The sequence below is a fragment of the Montipora capricornis genome, chromosome 1 (assembly GCF_036669925.1).
Source record: "Montipora capricornis isolate CH-2021 chromosome 1, ASM3666992v2, whole genome shotgun sequence".
NCBI classification, from domain to species: domain Eukaryota; kingdom Metazoa; phylum Cnidaria; class Anthozoa; order Scleractinia; family Acroporidae; genus Montipora; species Montipora capricornis.
The window spans coordinates 2,118,628-2,128,627 of NC_090883.1; the positions used below are offsets into that span (position 1 = coordinate 2,118,628).

The 10,000-nt window shown below is 40.4% G+C and overlaps 1 protein-coding gene across 1 annotated transcript in view; it reads left to right on the forward strand.

The window, feature by feature from the left end:
• The first annotated feature begins 1,435 nt into the window (after positions 1 to 1,435).
• The window catches only part of LOC138050737 (D(1)-like dopamine receptor), a 16,983-nt gene continuing 8,418 nt past the window's right edge, over positions 1,436 to 10,000 (forward strand). The window contains exon 1 of the mRNA XM_068897035.1: positions 1,436 to 1,594. The gene's annotated coding sequence lies outside the window, so the exon portion shown is untranslated. The remainder of the gene's footprint in view (positions 1,595 to 10,000) is intronic.

Here is a 10,000-nt window from a genome sequence, read left to right on the forward strand (position 1 = left end):
CCTACTGATGGAACTGGGCCCACACAAGGACAGAGAACTCTTACCAGGGTGGGAATTGAACCCACGACCTTCGGGTTAGAACTCCGCCGTTCTACCGACTTTTCTACGGGTTGGCTTCACCTGAATTCTTTGTCTCCCGACCAAAGACCAAAATATTAGCTTTAGCTTTGCATTCCAACAGTGCAACACCTGTGTTCCAGCAGTGGAATACCAAATGAGGTCGCTCGCCGAAAACGCTTCAAAACAATTTCGGACACCGGCAAACAATAACGAATAAATCGCGGCAACAATGTAAGGCTATTTCGTTCACATGACATCACATTTTATGCCGTTTTAAACAAAACCGTTGACTTCCCATACAAACCTTTGTAAATGGCGCAACCGCAGGAAAGTCGCGCACGTGTTCATGTCGTGACTCCTTGGGCCCCGTGTGCATGTAAAATTTCCCGGAAAAAGTTCCTCTTGTTTTTCTAATTCGAAAAGAAGGAAAATCGTTTGCCGATCGTGGTCTACGAAAACGATCAGAAAGCGCAGATCATGAACTGTTTAAAATAGTTTTTGACCATTTCATTAAAGAGCGGGTGTAATTTTTTGGAAAACTGTTCATTAAAGAAAAATTTCCTCATATCTACTACGGTAAACATTCTGAACCTAAAAAAACGTTTATCCTGTTAACAAGTAATTGTACGAGAAAAGGTGTTTTTTTTAAATCATGTATCGTGTTTTTACACCTTTGCTTCCTTCCTATCTTTGCAGAAAGAACGTAGTGACGAAACATGGCATGCGTTACAGTTAGCGTATGAGAAGAAAATCTTCACATCCTCAGTGGCGCGATCTTGCCTTACGTAGTGTCTCGAACGTAGGTGCGAAAAACAACTTACAGCATTTACTTGAATAAGCGCCGCCCTCGAATTAAGCGCCGCCCTCGAATAAGCGTCGCACCGCCGATCCGGCGCTTATTCGAGGAATTTCGTATAAGCAGGAAAAACACTATAAATTGTTCCACAACGACAAAGGAGTTCGCTCTCACCGCTCATATTTTCGCTCTCGTTATCATGAAACTCTCGGGTTTTTTTCAACGCTTGAATTTCTCTCGTAATTCTAGATTTACTATCAGTTTAGTATCAATCCATAGGGAAATTAACAGATACAAAGTGTACCGTTGAATAAAAATATAGAAAAAGTAAATTTGTATGGTACAATGTTCAAATAAGCGCCGCCCTGGAATAAGCGCCGCACTTGCGGTGCGAAAAATTAAATAAGCGCCGCGGCACTTATTCGAGTAAATACGGTAAGTGAATAGTTTTATGCTAATTATGTTTCTGTTTTGCTTCTGGGCAACACGGCGTATCAAACATTCGCTTAAAGACAACGTCAACTGTTTCCTACTCAGTCAGTCTTGCTCTCTAACAGGCGTTATGAATTGCAATTAGATTTTAAAATTTTAGCCGCAAGCCAGTAGATTTGCGAATGAAAGGAAAGTTTTGCCGTCTTCCTGGATGAGAAAATAGAGACGCTGCAAGTTGGTAAGCTTCAGCACCAATCCATACTTTTTCGCCGTATCACGCGCAACAAAATCGTACTGAGAGAAGAGGTAAATATATTTAAATGTGCTTTTTAAACACCAAAATACAAACGCTTCGCGTTCAAAAGTGACACTTTTTTTTCGCAACGCGATGTAACGGAAACAAAAGCTAGAAAACAAACATGCTGAGGATTAGTCAATAGACGGTAACACCACCGAAGAATGAGCGGACGGGCGAAAGTATTTTATGTCGGGTTGTTCGAGTTCAAGACTGCCAGGCCGGCCAGAAGACGGCTTGCGCATCAAATGAGCTTCTTGCGATTTCATTGAGTAACTTCAAAATGAAAATGTCGAGAGGTGGTTCGAAAGTAAGTTAGGTTCGAATCGTTGGAAAGTTCACAAAATCTGTCTAAAACTGTTCAAAAAAGTGGTTCGCTTGGAGCTTTCTGTGTAAGTGTAATTTCCATATATCTTTGTGGATTTCCGCATGCAAAAAGGCCTTCCTTAATCGCTTTCATACCTTGGGCAAAAGACTACATTTACATAAAAACAGAACGGCATAGTTTAATTTAATTTAAATGGGCGTTAGCGAAAAAAAAATCATTACTTGAATGGTCTCTCTTTAATAATTTACTCTCTCTCTTTTTTTTTTATAACAATACATTTTATAAGAATATTAAGGCTGAAGTTTGCGAAATTTTAAGAACATTTTAAGAATAAAGCCGAGGAGGGATAGATAAAATTTTGAGTGTTGAAGCATCTGTAAATACAATTTTATGTTTTTAACTTAACCGTATAAAATTACTGCTTTCTCTGAACGGCGAAACTAGTCAACTAGCCAAAATTGTATAGAAAAATGTTCAACGCTAATGACAGTTCGATGAACGGTACATGTAATACATATGTACAGTATTCAGCACAAAAGACAAACTAAACCGCAAAAAAGTAATATGACAAATTCTTTCTTTTTTAAATAACTAAACCTGGCGAAAACAGATCTAGATACCAAACACTTGTAATTGATACCCCAATAAATTCTAAAACGGAAATGTCATAAGCTATAATTTAAGAATAATACAAGAATATATTCATCCTAAAATCGGCAGAAAAATAAGAATATTCAGCCTAGGCAGGAAAAACAACATTTTTATTAAAAAAAAAAAAAGAAGAGTGTATTCTATATGAGTAAATTATTTGGCTAGTGTGGAAACACTCAATTGTAAATGACTATTCGTTTGCCTTGTCACTCAAAAAGCCTCCAAAATAATTATGAATGTGTAATTTAAGACAGTGCCCCTTGTCGCTGGTTAATTTTGATAGATGTGGCTAAGTGACCACCTTTGAGAAAAGATTTGGGGCGAAGGATTCACCGGTGCACCAGCAGCTTTTAACAGGGCTATCCCCCCTTCCCTCCCCCTTCCCTTCCCCTAATAGAAAGCCGGACAAAAAGAAGATCGCAAAGCGAAACAGACCTCGTTCTTTTAATTAAGTTCTCATTTATCGCAAAGAACAATTAACTTTCAGCAGCTGCCAAAGTGGGAGTACGCTTGCAAACATGCAAGATTAGTATGTGTAATCAAATGGCGACGAGTGAAATTAGGAAATAATTTCACGCGCGTTTTGTCAAAATTCTGATAATTTCCCGAGGCTTTAGGCGAGGGAAATTATCAGAATTTTGACAAAACGCAAGTGAAATTATCTCCTAATTTCACGAGAAAACCATTTGATTACCTTTTAATGTCTTGGGTGACAAATTACGCTCACAACCGTAATTGTTTTTACTGGTTTATTGTATCGAAAACCGAGAACATATGCATTAAGAAGAATACAGTTTTCGTTTAAAGCATACATTTTTGCTAAAGTTCGTAATTTTCTGAGTTTCCTCACAGAAAATACCTTTCGAATAGATCTCTTTAGCTTGTACGTTTTGTTTCCCATTTCAGACCACGTGATGTTCTCAAGGGAATTTTCCTTTTGTTTTTTCATAAGTTATGCGTACATATTCACGTGCATAGGACGACATTTGAAAGAAAGTTTTCCCTAGAGTAACATCACGTGGTCTGAAATAAAATGTACAAGCTAAAGAGGTCTATTCTTCGTGCCTGTTCATAATGTTTCAAAATTAAGGCCACTGTCAAATCTTTCTTAAATGATTGGCTCTAATTCGTCATGAACTGATGAATGAAATGACAACAGCACCCGTTGAAATGCGCTAACACTAAAATTTTGCACGAGTCCATATAAAATTTTGACACTTCGTTTTGAAGTGAAATTATCACTGAAAATTTACTTTATGGTCTAAGAAACGTTGCCTAAATGAAAGTCAAGCGAAAATTCACAATGTTAATTATTTACACACGGGGGCGTAAAATCGCTCGACTACTTTATCCACCTGCTATTTTCGTCACACCACTTCTCAAAAACCCTCACCCAGTTAATTGTGCTCTTTCGCGTATTTCAATTTTCTGCCACTTCTTTTAATTTCTTAACTCAGTCTTCAGCGGTCACTATGAAGGCCCTTTACGGACAAAATATCGAATTTTCATACATCAATGTTATGTTGCATACATGAATGTTATGTGCAATAAATCTATAAGCAAAGATGCCCGATATAAATAAAAGATGCCCAATACAACTAAAGGTGTTTGATTCAACTAAAAGATGTTCGATAAAACCAAAAGATGATCTATATAAAAGATGAGGAAGCGGAAATGATTTTGCAAAACGGAAGTGTTATTACGTAACCAGGCCCCTCGAAAATGCAAGGGCTTTTCCCTTTGTACGAAATGGCGTCTCCTGGAGCTACTTGTACGATTTGGCTTCCAGACTCAGAAAGGTGTTTCATGGAATTATCAGCAATAACTACGGAAAGCACCGCCCTAGCGAGACGCCACAGCCAATGAGGTAGATTCTTTGAGTTCTTTCTGTGTAGCCGCAGTTGAGCACCGGGCTGCCATCACTCAGGGCCTTTAAATATAAACTGACCAGAAAGCCTGGCTGCCTTAGTTATGACACCTGCAGTTTGGTTAGACCCTCTAGTCTTCTCGGACAAGGACGATAAGCCGTAGGCCCCGTCTCACCAGCCTTCAATGTACTCTGTGGGACGAAAAAGAACCCTCAAACTATTCGCAAAGAGTAGGGCATGGAGTTCTCGGTGTTGTGGTCTTTCCTCAGCTCTGGTGTATGCTCTAAAATCTGAGGATAAATGAAGATATGTATGATATGATAGCCTAACGTCCATTTAAACAAGTGTGGCGTCCGCTGGGACCTTCGTTTTCTGGCTGGTCTTTCATATAACGGATCCGAAATAATTTAGATGCGTTCGATTGACCCTATTCCGGAATACGAATACGTGGGGTGATGATTTAAAACCATATGTTTTGGAGTTTTTAAGCAACAAGGATAATAACGATATGCTTAACCCTTTGGCTACTAGAGATTTGGCCGAAAAACACGTTTTGAAGCTAGTTGAGGGGTTCAAGTTGGTCACTGTCGTGCTGTTTAAGAGCTAAATCTCCCTACAAACCCGTTTCCAGGTTGTACACTCCGCGGCTTTTTCAGCCAGGTGCAAAATAAGCGCTTGCAAAGTTCGGGCATGCGCAGAAAACAAAATTTCGACATTTCGTTTTTGGGTTTAAAAGTAGCACAACACTTTCGACTTTCACTTTTCGCTTTCTCTCCTTCCCTCTCTTTTCGCTTTCCTTGCCTCATTTTTTTTTAACTTGCTGGGCATTTGGTAGGCTTTATTTTGGTGGGAAGAGTTTCTGAGAAACCTTTCATTATTTTAGAATTAGGTGCTCAGAAAGGTAGGTGGGTAATTGAGCAAGCTTTTCATGGAGATTTTCAGGTCAGTGTTACATGGTTTTTTTGGCCGTTTCTCCAGTTTCCTTGACTGAATTGTGCTCATTCTGGTATAGTTTGAAAGATATCTTCTCCCTGCACAAGTTAGTAGACAAAGCTGTTCCTGACCGTTAAAAGTGATGACGTCACAAGGGGTAGATGGGACCGTGGATAAAGCTGGATGTATTTTGCCAGATAGTAATCAAAGGGTTAAAATAGCATTTTAGCAGGTGTTTGACAATTTTAATGTAAATGTCCGTAAAAACGAAGGAGTTCTGACTCTTGTTCCATATATTCCTATTTCAGAATACGTTCAATCGAACGCGCCCTTGATGTCCATAAAACAAAAGAACAAGGCGAACATAACAATACCAAGTGTCCTCCGCCGTATTTGTCCGGTATATGAAAGTCTACCCTGTTTTCTCTAAAAGGAAAGGGAAGGAACTTTATTTTTCCAACAGCATATAACTTATTTAAAGACAACTGAAACATTTTATAAAAGCGAAAGTTGAACGAAAAAATTTAAGAAAAATAACAGTAAAATATGTTTTCCAGGCAAAATTTGGTCATTTTAGCGTTGATTACGAATTTTTGGATGCAAAACTAAAATTTTCTGCAATTTATCTGCTCTCTTGGACGTAAATTCGACCGAAAACTGATGAGGCACGAATAATTTTTAGATTTATAGGAATAATCGGCTTAGCGATCAATGCGTAATGATAATGCCATAAAAGTCTCAAATTTGCGACCCGTTGCTAACGGCAACGGAAACGATTGCATTACGAACAATTAACCTCTGTTTGCCAAAAACCACCCAAATAACAGATTTTTCGACGGAAATTTCATCCCAGAAGATAAAACTATTCACTGGACATGTAATAAAGGTAAATATGTTCGAGTGAAAGCGAAAAGAAGCGAATATTTTGAGGGAAAACACAATTATGTGAGATCAAAGGAACATGTGGTGAAGACACGCAATTGCATCGCTACGAAAATAATGTTACCTTTTCAGCGATTTTAACGCTTGAAATTTCATCCAATACGCCTGGTCTAGTCTTTGAATTAACTATTATCGCTGCCCTACGAATCTCCAGTGTTCTACATAACAGCACAGTTGGTAAAAGACGGCTCGACGGGCGACAGATTGTTGTCGAAGTCCATTACTCGTCGCTTTTAAGATTCCACCGACTGTCTTGTTCAGTATCCAATTGATTTGCCATTATTGAGCTTCATAAGGGTATATTTTGTTCAAAGATCCACTAAAACGCCATTCGAGCAACACGACTTTCGACGCCATTGCCGGTTAAGTTAATCGTTCTACTGTGTCCACCAGAGAACTGTAGGCATTTCCCACTACCCTCTCAATCCTAAGAAAATACGCGCAGAAGGCTCTATGTACAAAGACACCACTTAGCAGGGGAGTGACAGGCAAGACTTTTACCGACACGGAAAATAAAAATAATAAAAAAAAAATAAAACGGAGAAATCTACCAATTTTCCGACTGGGATTGCAACCCAGTAACAAGGCCTGTAAGACGGGACTTCCGGGTTATGTAACGATGTTAATTTATGCATGTTAAGTTAATTTATACAGTTTAGTTTGCATCCGGGATCCCGCATGTGTTCTCGTTCCTCGCTTGATGTACACTCCGCTTGGTGTTTCGTTGTCCGCCTTAATGACTACGTTACATGGTGTCAGAAATGAAAACCAGTTTCTGCAATTGGTGCCGTCGAGGAATTACCGATCAACGTACCGGAAAATGTTCTGTAGAGAGATTTGTTCGCACGCACGTGGTCGACGAACTCTGATCTGCCAACAGATATTTATCGGAGATAGTCTCCAATCTCTGCTGTGTTCGGCGCTAGCCACTCGAAACCCTCTTCACAACGAATAGCGGAAGACGACGGTGAGTGGAATTGTCTTGTGTTTTCGGAAGGAAATCTCTGCTGAGAGAATCTAGCTAACTTCAAATTACTAAATGTGCCACCGAAACCCGAGGGTAGCGGCGCATCTGTCCCAGATGGGAACGTCAAGAACCAAATAGACCATGTCTTGATAAATGGTCGCTGGAAGCACTCTCTTCTCAACGTCACCGTAAAGAGGGGCGCCGATGTTGGAAGCGGCCACCACCTTCTTCTAGGAACTGTCAAACTACAGCTAAGAAGAAATCCCATCAAGATGGCAGAGAAGGGGCAAAGGTACAACATTGCTAGGTTGAAGAGCCCAGATGACAGCAAGAATTTCTCTATAGTTGTAAAAAATAGGTATGAGGCTCTAAGTAACATCGATGAGGAGGCAGAAAGGGATGCAGAATCAGCATGGAGGATAGCAAAGGAGAGCTACTTGCATGCATGCGAATGTGTGCTAGGGAAGAAAAGGAAAGAGATAAGAACTAAATAAGTGCTGAGACTTGGTCCCTATAATCGACAAGCGTATGGAGATCAAGGAAAAGAAAGGGTCTGCAAGATCACAGAGACTAATTGAGAAACTATCAGCAGAGTACTCATTGGTTAACAGAGAAGTTAGGAAAAATTTACGGAAGGACAAGGCACTATGAGAACTTAGCCTCCCAAGCCGAACAAGCTGCGATAAGGGGGGAACAAAGTGAGTTGTACAGAATAACAAGGGACCTCTCTGGAAAATTCCAGGTAGAATGCGTTGCAGTGAAAGGTAAGGATGGGAAGAGAATCACAATCTAGGATAAACAGCTGCAAAGATGGACAGAGCACTTTAGGGAGGTCCTTAACAGACCAGATCCAGCAGAGCTCGCTTGTATATCTCAGCCCTTTGGATATAAACTGGATATCGATTGTTCTCCACCAACAAAAAATGAGATTCTGAAAGCGATCAAGAGTCTGAAGAACAACAAGGCACCTGGAATAGATAACATCACAGCAGAAGAATTGAAAAGTGACACCAGTTTTGCAACAGAATGGTTATATGACCTATTCCATAAAATCTGGGATGCCGAGACCATACCTGAAGACTGGTGCAGGGGCCTGATCATTAAACTCCCCAGGAAGTAACACTCCTTTCCGTACCAAGTAAGATCTGTTGTAAAATCATCCAAATGAGACTAAGTGATGCCATCAACACCATCTTAAGGAAGGAGCAGGCAGGCTTTAGACCAGGTATAGGGTGTATAGACCACATTTTCACCCTCCGAAATATCATTGAGTAGTGTATCGAGTGGAACACTAAGGTACATATTAATTTCATGGATCTGGAAAAGGCCTTTGACAGCATCCACAGAGACACCTTATGGAGTATCCTGCTAGCCTATAGGTGCCCAGAGAAGATTATCGGCATCATCAAATGTTTCTACAACAATTTCTCTTGTAGTGTTATCCATAGAAAGAAGCTAACGGATTGGTTCAGTGTCAGAAGCGGGGTGCGCCAAGGTTGCGTCCTGTCACCCATGTTATTCTTAATAGCCATCGACTGGATAATGCGTAAGACAATAGGCAACAAAAGACGGGACATCGGATGGATACTAACGTCTTTGCTTGAGGATCTCGACTTTGCCGACGGTGTTGCTCTCGTGTCTTCTACTAGAGATCAATTACAACGGAAAACATCAGACCTCTCATTAGCTGCCAGCCAACTAGGCTTGAACATCAGCAGGAAGAAGACTAAGACAATGCATTTTACGGAAATACCATTACCAGTGAAATTGGAGAATGAAAATTTGGAGGAAGTGGAGAAATTTATCTACTTGGGAAGTATTATGAGCAAAAGCAATGCCACGGTTAAAGACATCACCAACCGTCTTCAGAAGGCCAAAACATCATTTGTCCAACTAAATAAAGTATGTAGGTCACCAAACATCAGTGAAAAAAGGAAGATAAAGATCTATAGCAGCAATGTCTTATCAGTACTACTGTATGGTGCAGAATGTTGGAGGGTTACCCAAAGAGACAGCCAAAGAATGTCAGGTTTCCACACTTCTTGCCTGAGAAAGATATGCAGGATATACTGGCCCCAGAAGATCACAAACAAGGAATTATATCAAAGGACAGGCCAGCGAGACATCACAACGGTAATAATGCAAAAAAAGATGGAGATGGCTTGGGCATGTTATCAGGAAAGACCGAGATAGTATAACACGAACTGTATTAAGGTGGACACCGGATAGTGAAAGAAGGAAGAGAGGTCGTCCACGAGAAACTTGGAGGAGGACGATCGAGGCAGAAATGAAAACAACAGGGAAGACATGGAAAGAACTTGAGAAGGCAGCAATGGACAGGGAGCAATGGAAATCTCTGGTCTCAGCCTTATGTGCCACCTAGGCGCGACAAGGATTATATATATATAAACAAATCGCTGAGAACTGCCACGCTGCTAACTTGTATTGGCTCAGATGCTCGAGATGTATACGAAGGCTTAGAATTCGACAGTGAAGACGATAAGAAGGACATTGATATTGTTCTCCAAAAACTACAGCGTTATTGTATCGGAGAGACAAACGAAATACACGAGAGATACCGATTTAACAAGAGAGACGAAGAACCAAACGAATCTCTGGATGCCTACGTCACGGCATTGCGCTCGTTGGCGAAGACATGGAACTTCGGAGTGTTGGAGAACAGTCTAATTAGAGACAGGATTGTCATCGGAGTAAGAGACAATCAAAC